Genomic DNA, 12,673 nt, shown 5'->3' with positions numbered 1-12,673 from the left:
TTATTCCCCACAACTAATGCACTACATTTGACCAGAGCCTTATGGGCAAATAATTGACACAAGTTGTTGCAGTAGTAAGTAAGACAATGGATCCAGAGCCGCATAGGTTAATTATGGACTTTAAAGTAACTGGCAGATAGATGGAAGCCAGGTGAGATTGGGCCAGGCAAGTCCAGGTGTCATGCCAGGGTGTCCTCAGTCAAGTTCCAAGAGCATCAGGCCTGTTCCAAGAGCCTCAGGCCCTCCGGGAAGGAAAGGTTAGTGAGAGCATGACTAAGACCATAGTACACCACATGCACTGTGGACACTGGATAATCTGACTAACACACACACACACCTGTTTGACCCGCTGTGAAACTGTGGGACTACTTACACCACATGGACAAATTTATGTGGACACCTGCTCGTCGAACATCTCATTACAAAATTATGGGCGTTAATATGGAGTTGGTTCCCCATTTGCTGCTATAACAGCCTCCACTCTTCTGGGAAGGCTTTCCACTAGATGTTGGAACAACACCTGCTTAACCTCACTGTGATACTGTAGACCTACTTATGTCCCTTTTCTGAGTTAATTCAGGTAGCATTCAATGTCCTGCATTTTTGTTAACCATGGCAACCAGCATTGTAAATAAAGAGATGTGCAGAAAGATAATCAGCCTCTGTGTCTGTGGATCCTTTCCTCTTAATCTATTTTTCATGTCAGACAGGCCCATCTTTTCAAAGAAAACACAATTGAAATCTATCTCTATTTGAGCAAAATAAGTAGTTATGTTGTGATTACAAGAACAATTCAGGTAAAGAGCCACAGTCAGGCAGAAACAATGTGAGTGTTCTATTATAAAGTGAGAGGAATTGGTTTCCCTGGATGATATAACTCCTACTTAGAAATACTTTGACAGTAAATGAATAGATGGCATTCACTGCTATAAAGCTGTATCCACTATAATCCCACAATTTTACACAGACCAGCCGCGGACCTTTGACAAATACATCTCTGTGTGAAAATGCGTCCCGTGGTCTGTTTTGTCAACGAACTCAATGTATTCCAAATACTGGTGGTAACCAAATGATCCCATTTATGTAGGTATTGCAAATACGTATTAAAACCTGTCCCAGTGCAACATGCCTAGATCTGCCCACTGGGGCGTGGTTTATGGAGGGCTCTTTGAAATAAGCTCTCTTATCGCCATATTCCAACGAATCGAGTTATCTCACCACACCAGAAAATCAGACTCCAAACTGTGTGTAGGTTTGTTCAGATTGGGGAACGGAACAAACGCGTTTGACAAATTGCCTGATTCCCCTGCCTAAACTAACTAATTAAAATGACACTTTGACCCAGATATGAAGTCAGTCGTGTGGGTCGCCTACTGGTGGTAAGGCTTTCACACAGCTAATGTGATAACATTTCCCCATCTTGCACAAATATGCATGTTCTTGTTGCGGTTGTGTGGGAAGTCACGTGTAGAAACTCCCACATGGGAAAACAATGTCTTGTCACCGCTCAACTTTCTATTTCATTATTTGGCCTGTACCTCCTTCTGCTGGTGGCTTAACTGCGTCGCACTAACGAAGAGTTTCCTACAGAGCTGTTTGTGCACTCGGGCTTCTAATAGACAGTATATCTGCCTATGATATTTAGTAATAGGATGTTAGGTGGGTGCTTCTCTATGTAACATTCACATGTTATATTACTTTTGAACTCATTTAGAAAACCTTCTAGAACATGGGCTGACAGCAGAGCGATAATATAGCCTCATCCTCCTTAGATATTTCTTAGAACTAAATTAGTGATCCTAGGTTATATATCTCATTGTTCCAAAAGTACATTTATTGGCAGTTCATATTGTTTTCCTTCTTCTGGTTTCGATCATCCCAGAAACCAAAGTCTCTTACATGTCAGCTAACAGTGGCATCTGCATGGGCAGAGCGGAAGAGAGAGACCAAAAGAGAGAGACCGAGTGATGAGAGAGACAAGGAGAGGTCATGAGCTCATGGGCTAATGAGTTTTTCTGCAAAAAATTTAATGTAGATAAACTTAGATTTTTTTTCTGCAAGGATTTATACAGGATACTACCCCCTACATCAAAATCTTCAAATCAAAATTCTATAACTTAAATCTTGATGTTGGACAAAATTACCTAAATGGATACTTACTATCAAGAAAAAAACTTCTAACAAACCAAAACCTGCTGAAGAAACAGCAGAAACCTGAAAATATCATCCAACACAAAACTCAGTGAGCAATGTTCAGTCTGAATCTACTTCTGAAGCCAAAAAGTAAAAGGCAATAATCTCTAGGTGATTTAGTTATATAAAGCTTAGTAAATAAGGATACTAAGCTACAGTGGTTGCTCCACTAAAAGTTTTTTTTTTGTGGTTTAGTACGGTACCCCGCGTCACTACTTCATTGCTTCAGACCAGCGGAAGGGGGAATTAGAGCACTGATTATGCTTTTGGGTCCCAAGGCGCTACTGTGTCTCTGTAGTAGTGTACACTACTCCCGACTGGTTACAGTGTACAGCGCTGGCCTCGACTAGGAGATCCATGAGATGACTGTAGGTTTTTGGTTTCTCTCCCTCTAAAAACAGAAATAAATCATTCTAAATAACAAATTGGCTTTATTTAAAAATTAGTAACAACGTCTCACTCCATGTTCAATAATGGCATTTTTCTTGTTCATTTGACATTATTTGAAAACTAATTCACCAAAAAATATTGTTATTTAAAAAATAGGTTCTGGCAACCTGAATCCCAGAACTGGACAAGAACCTGACACTGTCAGCACACAGGGGGACAAACACCTACCTGTAGGTGACAGTATTCCCTCCCAAATATGCCCCCCTAGACACAACTATGACAAAACAACCAACAAAAATGGGTCACAAATGAACTCCTGCAGCTCTGTTGCACGCTGGGTCTGTATATAGTCAATGGTAGGCTTCGAGTAGACTCCTATGGGAGGTACACCTACAGCTCATCCCTTGGCAGTATTACTGTAGATTACTTCATCACTGACTTCAACCCAGAGTCTCTCAGAGCGTTCACAGTCAGCCCACTAACACCCATATCAGATCACAGCAAAATCATTGTCTACCTGAACCGAGCAATACTCAATCATGAGACATCAAAGCCAAAGGAATTGCACAATATTAAGAAATGCTATAGATGCAAGGAAAGTAGTGTAGAAACCTACCAAAAAAACACTTAGGCAACAACAAATTCAATCCCTTTTAGACAACTTCCTGGACAAAACATTTCACTATAATGTGAAGGTGTAAACTTGGCAGTAGAAAGCCTAAACAGTATATTTGACCTTTCAGCTTCTCTATCAAATAAAAAAAACCTCAAGCAGACAACCAAAGAAAATGAACAACAATGACAAATGATTTGATGAAGAATGCAAAAACCCAAGAAAGAAATTGAGAAACCTATCCAACAAAAAACATAGAGACCCAGAAAACCTGAATCTACGCCTACACTATGGTGAATCAGTAAAACGATACAAAAGTACACTACGGAAAACGAAGGAACAACACATCAGAAATCATCTCAATGTAATTGAAGAATCCATGGAGTCTAATCACTTCTGGGAGAATTGGAACACACTAAATAAACAACAACAACATGAGGAATTATCTATCCAAAACCACTTCTCCAATCTTTTTGTCTCTATAACAAAGAACAAACAGCAAAAACATGTACATGATCAATTACAAATCTTAGATTCAGCAATTAAAGACTACCAGAACGCACTAGATTCTCCAATTACATTGAATGAATTACAGGACAAAATACAAACCCTCCAACCCAAAAAGCTCTGTGGTGTTGATGGTATCTATGATGAAATGATTAAACATATAGAACACAAATTCCAATTGGCTCCACTTAAACTCTTTAAAATCATCCCCAGCTCTGGCATTTTCCACAGTATTTGGAACCAAGTACTGATAACACCAATCCACAAAAGTGGAGACACATTTGACCCCAATAACTACCATGGGATATGTGTCAACAGCAACCTTGGGAAAATCCTCTGCATTATCAGTAACAGCATACTTGTACATTTCCTCAGTGAAAACAATGTACTGAGCAAATGTCAAATGTACTTTTTACCAAGTTACCGTATGACAGACCACATATTCACCCTGCACACCCTAATTGACAAACAAACAAAACAAAACAAAGGCAAACTCTTCTCATGCTTTGTTGACTTCAAAAAGCTTTTGACTCGATTTGGCATGATAGATACACATTTATGGAAAGCGGTGTTGAAGAAAAAACAAAGACATTATAAAATCTATGTACATAAACAACAAGTGTGTGGTTAAAATTGGCCAAAAAACACACATTTCTTTCCACAGGGCCGTGGGGTGAGACATGGATGCAGCCTAAGCCCCACCCTCTTCAACATATATACCAACAAATTGGTGAGGGCACTAGAACACTCTGCCTCATCCTACTAGAATCTGAAGTTAAATGTCTACTGTTTGCTGATGAACTGGTGTTTCTGTACCCAACCAAGGAGAGCCTACAGCAGCACCTAGATCATCTGCACAGATTCTGTCAGACCTGGGCCCTGACAGTAAATCTCAGTAAGACAAAAATAATGGTGTTCCAAAAAAGGACCAGTTGCCAGGACCACAAATACAAATTCCACCTAGACACCGTTGCCCTAGAGCACACGAAAAACTATACATACCTCGCCCTAAATATCAGCGCCACATGTAACTTTCACAAAGCTGTGAACGATCTGACAGACAAGGCAAGAAGGGCCTTCAATGCCATCAAAAGGAACATAAAATTTGACAATTAGGATCTGGCTAAAAATACTTGAATAGTTATAGAACCCATTGCCCTTTGTGGTTGTGAGGTCTGGGGTCTGCTCAACAACCAAGAATTCACAAAATGGGATAAATACCAAATTGAAACTTTGCATGCAGAATTCTGCAAAAATATCCTCAGTACCAAGTAAAATACCAAATAATGCATGAATTAGGCCAATACCCGCTAATGATCAAAACCTAAAAGAAAGCGATTCCCAAACCTTCCATAACAAAGCCATCACATACAGAGAGATGAAACTGGAGAAGAGTCCCCTAAGCAAGCTGGTCCTGGGGCTCTGTTCACAAACACAAACAGACCCCACAGAACCTTAAGACAGCAACACAATTAGACCCAACCACATCACAAGAAAACAAAAATAATTACTTGACATATTGGAAAGAATTAACAAAAAAATGGAACAAACTAGAATGCTATTTGGCCATAAACAGAGAGTACACAGTGGCAGAATAACTTACCACTGTGACTGACCCAAAATTAAGGAATGCTTTGACTATGTACAGACTCAGTGAGCATAGCCTTGCTATTCAGAAAGGTCGCTGTAGGCAGACCGGGCTCTCAAGAGAAGACAGGCTATATCTATTGGGTGAAACACCATAGTGTGCCATCACAGCAGCAATATGTGTGACCTGTTGCTGCAAGAAAATGGCAACCAGTGAAGAATACAACCCATATTTATGTTAATTTATGATCAATTTTTTTAAACTTGAACTATTTGCACATCGTTACAGCACTGTATATACAGTTGAAGTCGGTAGTTTATATACACCTTAGCCAAATACATTTATACTCAGTGCTTCACAATTCTTGACATTTCATCCAAGTAAAAATTCCCTGTCTTAGGTCAGTTAGGATCACCACTTTATTTTAAGAATGTGAAATGTCAGAATAATAGTTCAGAGAATTTTTTTTTTCAGCTTTTATTTCTTTCATCACATTCCCAGTGGGTCAGAAGTTTACATACACTCAATTAGTATTTGGTAGCATTGCCTTTAAATTGTTTAACTTGGGTCAAACGTTTCAGGTAGCCTTCCACAAGCTTCCCACAGTAAGTTGGGTGAATTTTGGCCCATTCTTCCTGACAGAACTGGTGTAAACTGAGTCAGGTTGATAGGCCTCCTTGCTCGCACACGCTTTTTCAGTTCTGTCCTCACATTTTCTGTAGGGTTGAGGTCAGGGCTTGTGATGACTACTCAAATACCTTGACTTTGTTGTCCTAAGCCATTTTTCCACAACTTTGGAAGTATGTCATTGTCCATTTGGAATACCCATTTGCGACCAAGCTTTAACTTCCTGACTGATGTCTTGAGATGCTGCTTCAAAATATACACATAATTTTCCTGCCTCATGATTTTGTTCAGTGCACCAGTCCCTCCTGTAGCAAAGCACTCCCATAACATGATGCTGCCACCCCATGCTTCACGGTTGGGATGGTGTTCTTTGGCTTGCAAGTCTCCCCCTTTTTCCTACAAACATAATGATGGTTGGTCATTATGGCCTAACAGTTCTGTTTTTGTTTCATCAGTCCAGAGGACATTTCTCCAAAAGGTACCATCTTTGTCCCCATGTGAAGTTGCAAACCGTAGTCAGTTTTTTATGGCGGTTTTGTCTTCTTCCTTGCTGAGCAGCCTTTCAGGTTATGTCAATATAGGACTCGTTTTACTGTGGATATAGATACTTTTGTACCTGTTTCCTCCAGCATCTTCACAAGGTCCGTTGCTGTTGTTCTGGGATTGATATGCACTTTTCGCACCAAAGAACGCTCATCTCTAGGAGACAGAACGCATCTCCTTCCTGAGCGGTATGACGGCTGCGTGGTCCCATGGTCTTTATACTTGCGTACTATTGTTTGTTCAGATGAACGTGGTACCTTCAGGCACTTGGGAATTTCTCCCAAGGATGAACCAGACTTGTGGAGGTCTACAATTTTTTTCTGACGTTTTGGCTGATTTCTTTGGATTTTCCCATGATGTCAAGCAAAGAAGCACTGAGTTTGAAGGTAAGACTTGAAATACACCCACAGGTACACCTCCAATTGACTCAAATTATGTCAATTAGCCTAACAGAAGCTTCTAAAGCCATGACATCATTTTCTAGAATTTTCGAAGCTGTTTAACGGCACAGTCAACTTAGTGTATTTAAACCTCTGACCAACTGGAATTGTGAAACAATGATATAAGTGAAATAATCTGTCTGTAAACAATTGTTGGAAAAATGACTTGTGTCATGCACAAAGTAGATTTCCTAACCGACTTGACAAAACTATAGTTTGTTAAACAATACATTTGTGGAGTGGTTGAAAAACTAGTTTAATGACTCCAACCTAAATGTATGTAAACTTCCAACTTCAACTGTAGACATAATATGACATTTTATATGTCTTAATTATTTTGGAACTTTTGTAACTGTAATTACTGTTCACTTATTTTTGTTGGTACTTTTTACCCTTTTTTATCCCCATTTATGTTATATCCAATTGGTAGTTACAGTCTTGTCTCATCGCTGCAACTCCTGTGAGGACTCAGGAGAGGCAAAGGTTGAGAGCCATACGTCCTCCAAAACATGACCCCGCCAAGCCACACTTCTTCTTGACACACTGCTCGCTTAACCCAGAAGCCAGCCGCACCAATGTGTCAGAGGAAACACTGTACAGTTAGCAACCAAAGCCAGCGTGCATGCGCCGGCTGCCACAAGGAGTCGCTAGGGAGCGATGCGACAAGGACATCCCAGTCGGCCAAACCCTCCCCTAACGACTCTGGGCCAATTGTGAGCCACCTCATGGGCCTCCCGGTCACGGCCAGCTGCAACATTTTGTGAGAGACAGTAGATGGAACCAGAGATGCATTACACAGAGGTTCCTGTAGGTATCCTCAGCCCCAGGCTATTGTGCACAGTTTGGGGAGCAAGTCTGGTGAGTGAGATTACTATCAAAGAGATTTGAACTAGATTGAGATAAAGACGGTATGCTTTGCATTGTATGATATGATATCAAATAGAGGTCAAATTTTTTTTTAAGTGCATCCCTCCCTCAAATCAAATCAGTAAAATGTTATTTGTCAGCGCAGAATACAACAGGTGTAGACTTTACTGTGAAATTCTTACTTACGAGCCCTTTCCAAACGATGTAGAGTTAAAGAGTAAGAAAATTAGCAACACCATTAAAAAAAATAGTAACACAATAAAATAACAATAACGAGGGTATATACAAGGAGTACCGGTACCAAGTCAATGTGCAGGGGTACGAGGTGCTGAGGTTATTGAGGTCATATGTTCATGTACAGTAGGTAGGGGTGAAAGTGACAAGGCAATCTGGATAGATAATAAACAGAGTAGCAGCAGCGTGTGTGAAGAGTGTGAAAGTGTCTCTATGTGTGATTGTGTGTGTAGGTGGCGTCAATATGCATGTGTGTGTGTGTGTGTGTTTTGTGTCTGTGAGCATGTGTATGTGTGTGTGTTTTGGAGTGTCAGTGTAGTATGTGTGAGTGTGTGGGTAGAGTCCAGTGAGTGTGCATAGAGCTGGTGCAAGAAAGTCAGTGCATAAAAAAAGGGCGTCAACATAAATTGTCCGGGTAGCCATTTGATTAACTGTTCACCAGTCTTATGGCTTGGGGGTAGAAGCTGTTCAGGAGCCTTTTGGTCCCAGAGCTGGAACTCCGGTACCGCTTCTCGAGAGGTAGCAAAGATAACAGCTTATGACTTTGGTGGCTGGAATCTTTGACAATTTTTAAGGCCTTCCTCTGACACTGCCTGGTATAGAGGTCCTGGATGGCAGGGAATTTGGCCCCAGTGATATTTCTTCGTTCCTTCACCTGCCCAATCATGATTACTTCAATGAAGGGAGAAAGCAATGATGCACAGGGCCACCGTGTAAACGCAGGCAAAGAGTCTCAAAGTAGGAATGCTGATCTAGGATCTGTTCAGCATTTTAGAACATAATGAATTTATAATTATATGGAAGGGGAATCTGGGCTGTATTCACAAATTGTTTCAGAGTAGGGGTGCTAATCTAAGATCAATTATGCCTTTTAAACCATAATTAATAACCGGATCCTGGATCAGCATTCCTATTCTAGAGCGCTTTATGCGCCTGTGTGTGTCATTTTGACTCAGGCCCATCTAACTTTACTGCAGTGGACTGGAGCACCGGGTCAAAAGTACGGCTGTATAGTGCACTACTTTTATCTACAGCCCAAATGTAGTGCACTATAATGGTAATAAGGTGCCATTTGGGATGCACACATATACAGTGAGTATACCAAACACTAGGAACACCTTCCTAATATTGAGTTGCACCCCTCCCCACCACCCTTTCGCCCTCAGAACAGATTCAATTTGTTAGGGCATGGACTCTATAAGGTGTCGAAAGAGTTTCACAGGGATTCTGGCCCATGTTGACTCAAATGCTACCCACAATTGTGTCATGTTGGCTGGATGTCCTTTGGGTGATGGACCAGTCTTGATACAAACGGGAAACGGTTGGGCGTGAAAAACCCAGCAGCGTTGCAATTGTTAACACAAACCAGTGTGCCTGGCACCAGTCAACCTATGAATGGATCATATACACAATCCACGTCTCAATTTTCTCAAGGCTTGAAAATCCTTATTTAACCTTTCTCCCCCCTTCATATACACGGATTGAAGTGGATTTAAGAAAGGACATCATTATGGGATCATAGCTTTCACCTGGATTCACCTGGCCAGTCTATGTCATGGAAAGAGAAGGTGTTCTTAATGTTTGTATACTCAGTGTTTGCTGTAGTATGGACACTGATTCGAAATCATAGCAGGTGTGTGTGATGTCACATGGAGTTTCATGACATCTACAAAGTGTGTGCTGTCCGTGGGAGACAGGGAACATGTGCGGATTGAGGAGAAGTGTCAAAGCTTTTGGCACACATGAACACCCTCACACAGTCCAGACACCAACATATTCTTTACAGAAATTCGACCATGAAGGCTTGATTAACACTGTCTCACCTGAACAGTTGGTGTTGAGATGTGTCTGTTACTTGAACTCTGTGAAGCATTTATTTGGCCTGCTATTTCTGAGGCTGGTAACTCGAATGAACTAATCCTCTGCAGCAGAGGTAACTCTGAGTCTTACATTCTTGTGGCAGTCCTCGTGACAGCCAGTTTCTTCATAGAGCTTGAATGTTTTTGTGACTGCACCTGAAGAAACTTTCAAAGTTCTTGAAATGTTCTGGATTGACTGACCTTCATGTCTTAAAGTAATGATGTCGTTTGTCTTTGCTTATTTGAGCTGTTCTTGCCATAATATGGACTTGGTCTTTTACCAAATAGGGCTATCTTCTGTATACCCCCCCTACCTTGTCACAACACAACTGATTGGGTCAAACGCATTAAGAAGGAAATAAATTCCACAAATTAACTTTTAAGAAAGCACACCAGTTATTTGAAATGCATTCCAGTAGAATACCTCATGAAGCTGGTTGAGAGAATGCTCAGAGTGTGCAAAGGGTGGCTATTTGAAGAATCTCAAATATAAAATATATTTTGATTTGTTTAACACTTTTTTGGTTACTACATGATTCCATATGTGTTATTTCAAAGTTTTGATGTGTTGGCTATTATTCTACAATGTAGAAAATAGTCAAAGTAAAGAAAAACCCTTGAATGAGTAGGTGTTCTTAAACCTTAGACCGATAGTGCACATGTACTGTAGGGATGGTAAAAGTGACTCGGCAATCAGGATAGTTAATAAAAAAGAGTAGCAGCAGTGTATGTGAAGAGTGTGAAAGTGTGAGTGTGGCATCAGTATGCAAATGTGTGTGTGTTTTGTGTGTGTGTGTGAACGTGTGTGTGTGTGAGTGTGTGTGTATGTCTGTGTTGGAGTGTCAGTGTAGTATGTGTGAGTGTGTGTTTAGAGTCCAGTGATTGTGCATAGAGCTGATGCAAGAGAGTCATTGCAAATAAAAAGGGGGTCAATACAAATAGTCAGGTTGGCCATTTGATTAATGAGAGTAATTGCATTAAAAAAGGGTGTCAATGTAAATAGTCTGGGTAGCCATTTTATTAACTGTTCAGCAGTCTTTTGGCTTGGGAGTAGAAGCTGTTCAGGAGCCTTTTGGTCCCAGACTAAGTGCTCTGGTACTGCTTGCCGTGCGGTAGCAGATAGAACGGTCTATGACTTGGGTGGCTAGGGTCTTTGACAATTTTTAGGGACACCTGGTAGAGAGGTCCTGGATGGCAGGGAGCTTGGCACCAGTAGGCTGGGCTGTATGCACTACCCTCTGTAGCGCCTTGAGGTTGGATGCCAAGCAGTTGCCATACCAAGTGGTGATGCAGCCAGTCAAGATACTCTCACCTGTGCAGCTGTATAACTATTTGAGTATCACAACTGTGTTGGTGTGTTTGGATAATGATAGGTCCTTAGTGATGTGGAGACAGAGGAACTTGAAGCTTTCAACCCGCTCCACGACAGCCCCGTCGATGTAAATGGGGGCGTACTCGCCCCTCCGTTTACTGGTGTCCATGATCAGCTCCTTTGTCTTGATGACGTTGAACGAGTGGTTGTTGTCCTAGCACCACACTGCCAGGTCTCTGACCTCCTCCCTGTAGGCTGTCTCATTGTCATCAGTGATCAGGCCTACCACCCTTGTGTTGTTGTCTAACTTAATGATGGTGTTGGAGTCATGCATGGCCACACAGTTGTGGGTGAACAGGGAGGACAGGAGGGACTAAGCACGCACCCCTGAGGGGGTCTGTCCCCTGTTGAGGGTCAGAGTTTCTGATATGTTGTTGCCTACTCTCACCACCTAGGGGCGGCCATTAGGAAGTCCAGGTTTAAGTTGCAGAGAGAGGTGTTCAGTTCCAGGGTCCTTAGCATGGTGATGAGTTTGGAGGGCACTGTGGTGTTGAACGCTGAGCTATAGTCATTGAATAGCATTCTCACGTAGGTGTTCTTTTGGTCCAGGTGGGAAAGGGCATTGTGGAGTGCAATAGAGATGGCATCATCTGTGGAACTTTTGGGGCGGTATGCGAATTGGAGTGGGTCCAGGGTGTCTGGGATGACGGTGTTGATGTGAGCCATGGCAAGTCTTTCAAAGCATTTCATGGCTACAGATGTGAGTGTTACGCGGCAATAGTCATTTAGACAGGTTACCTTGGCGTTCATGGGTACAGTGAGAGGTTGAAAAGACACTTGTGAAGACTCTTGCCAGCTTGTCAGCGGATGCTCTGAGTATGCGTGCTGGTAATCCGTCGTTTGTGAATGTTAACCTCTTTAAAGGTCTTACTCACATCGGCTACGGAGAGCTTGATCACATAGTCGTCCGAAACAGCTGGTGCTCTCATGCATGGTTCAGTGTAGCTGGCATCGGAGTGGGTATAGAAGGCATTTACCTCTTCTGGTAGGCTCGTGTCACTGGGAAGATCGTGGCTGGGTTTTCCTTTGTAATCCGTGATATTTAATAAGCCCTGACACATTCGACGAGGGTCAGAGCCGGTGTAGTAGGATTCGATCTTAGTCCTGTATTGTTGCTTTGCCTGTTTGATGGTTTGGAGGGTGCAGTGGGATTTCTTATAAGCGTCCGGATTAGAGTCCCGGCAGCTCTAGCCATTAGCGCATTGCGGATGTTGCCTGTAATCCATTGCTTCTGGTTGGGATATGAACGTACGGTCACTGTGGGGACGATGTCATTGATGCACTTATTACTTGCACTTATAAGCCAGTGACTGTTGTGGTAAACTCCTCAACGTCATCGGATGAACCATATGGCCATATTCCAGTCTGTGCTAGTGAAACAGTCCTGTATCTTAGTATTCATCGGACCACTTCAATATTGAGCTCGTCACTGGTACTTCC

This window comes from Oncorhynchus kisutch, linkage group LG25, assembly GCF_002021735.2.
Source record: "Oncorhynchus kisutch isolate 150728-3 linkage group LG25, Okis_V2, whole genome shotgun sequence".
In the NCBI taxonomy this organism is placed as follows: domain Eukaryota; kingdom Metazoa; phylum Chordata; class Actinopteri; order Salmoniformes; family Salmonidae; genus Oncorhynchus; species Oncorhynchus kisutch.
The sequence above is the reverse complement of the archived record's forward strand: the minus strand, read 5'-3'. Positions refer to the sequence as shown.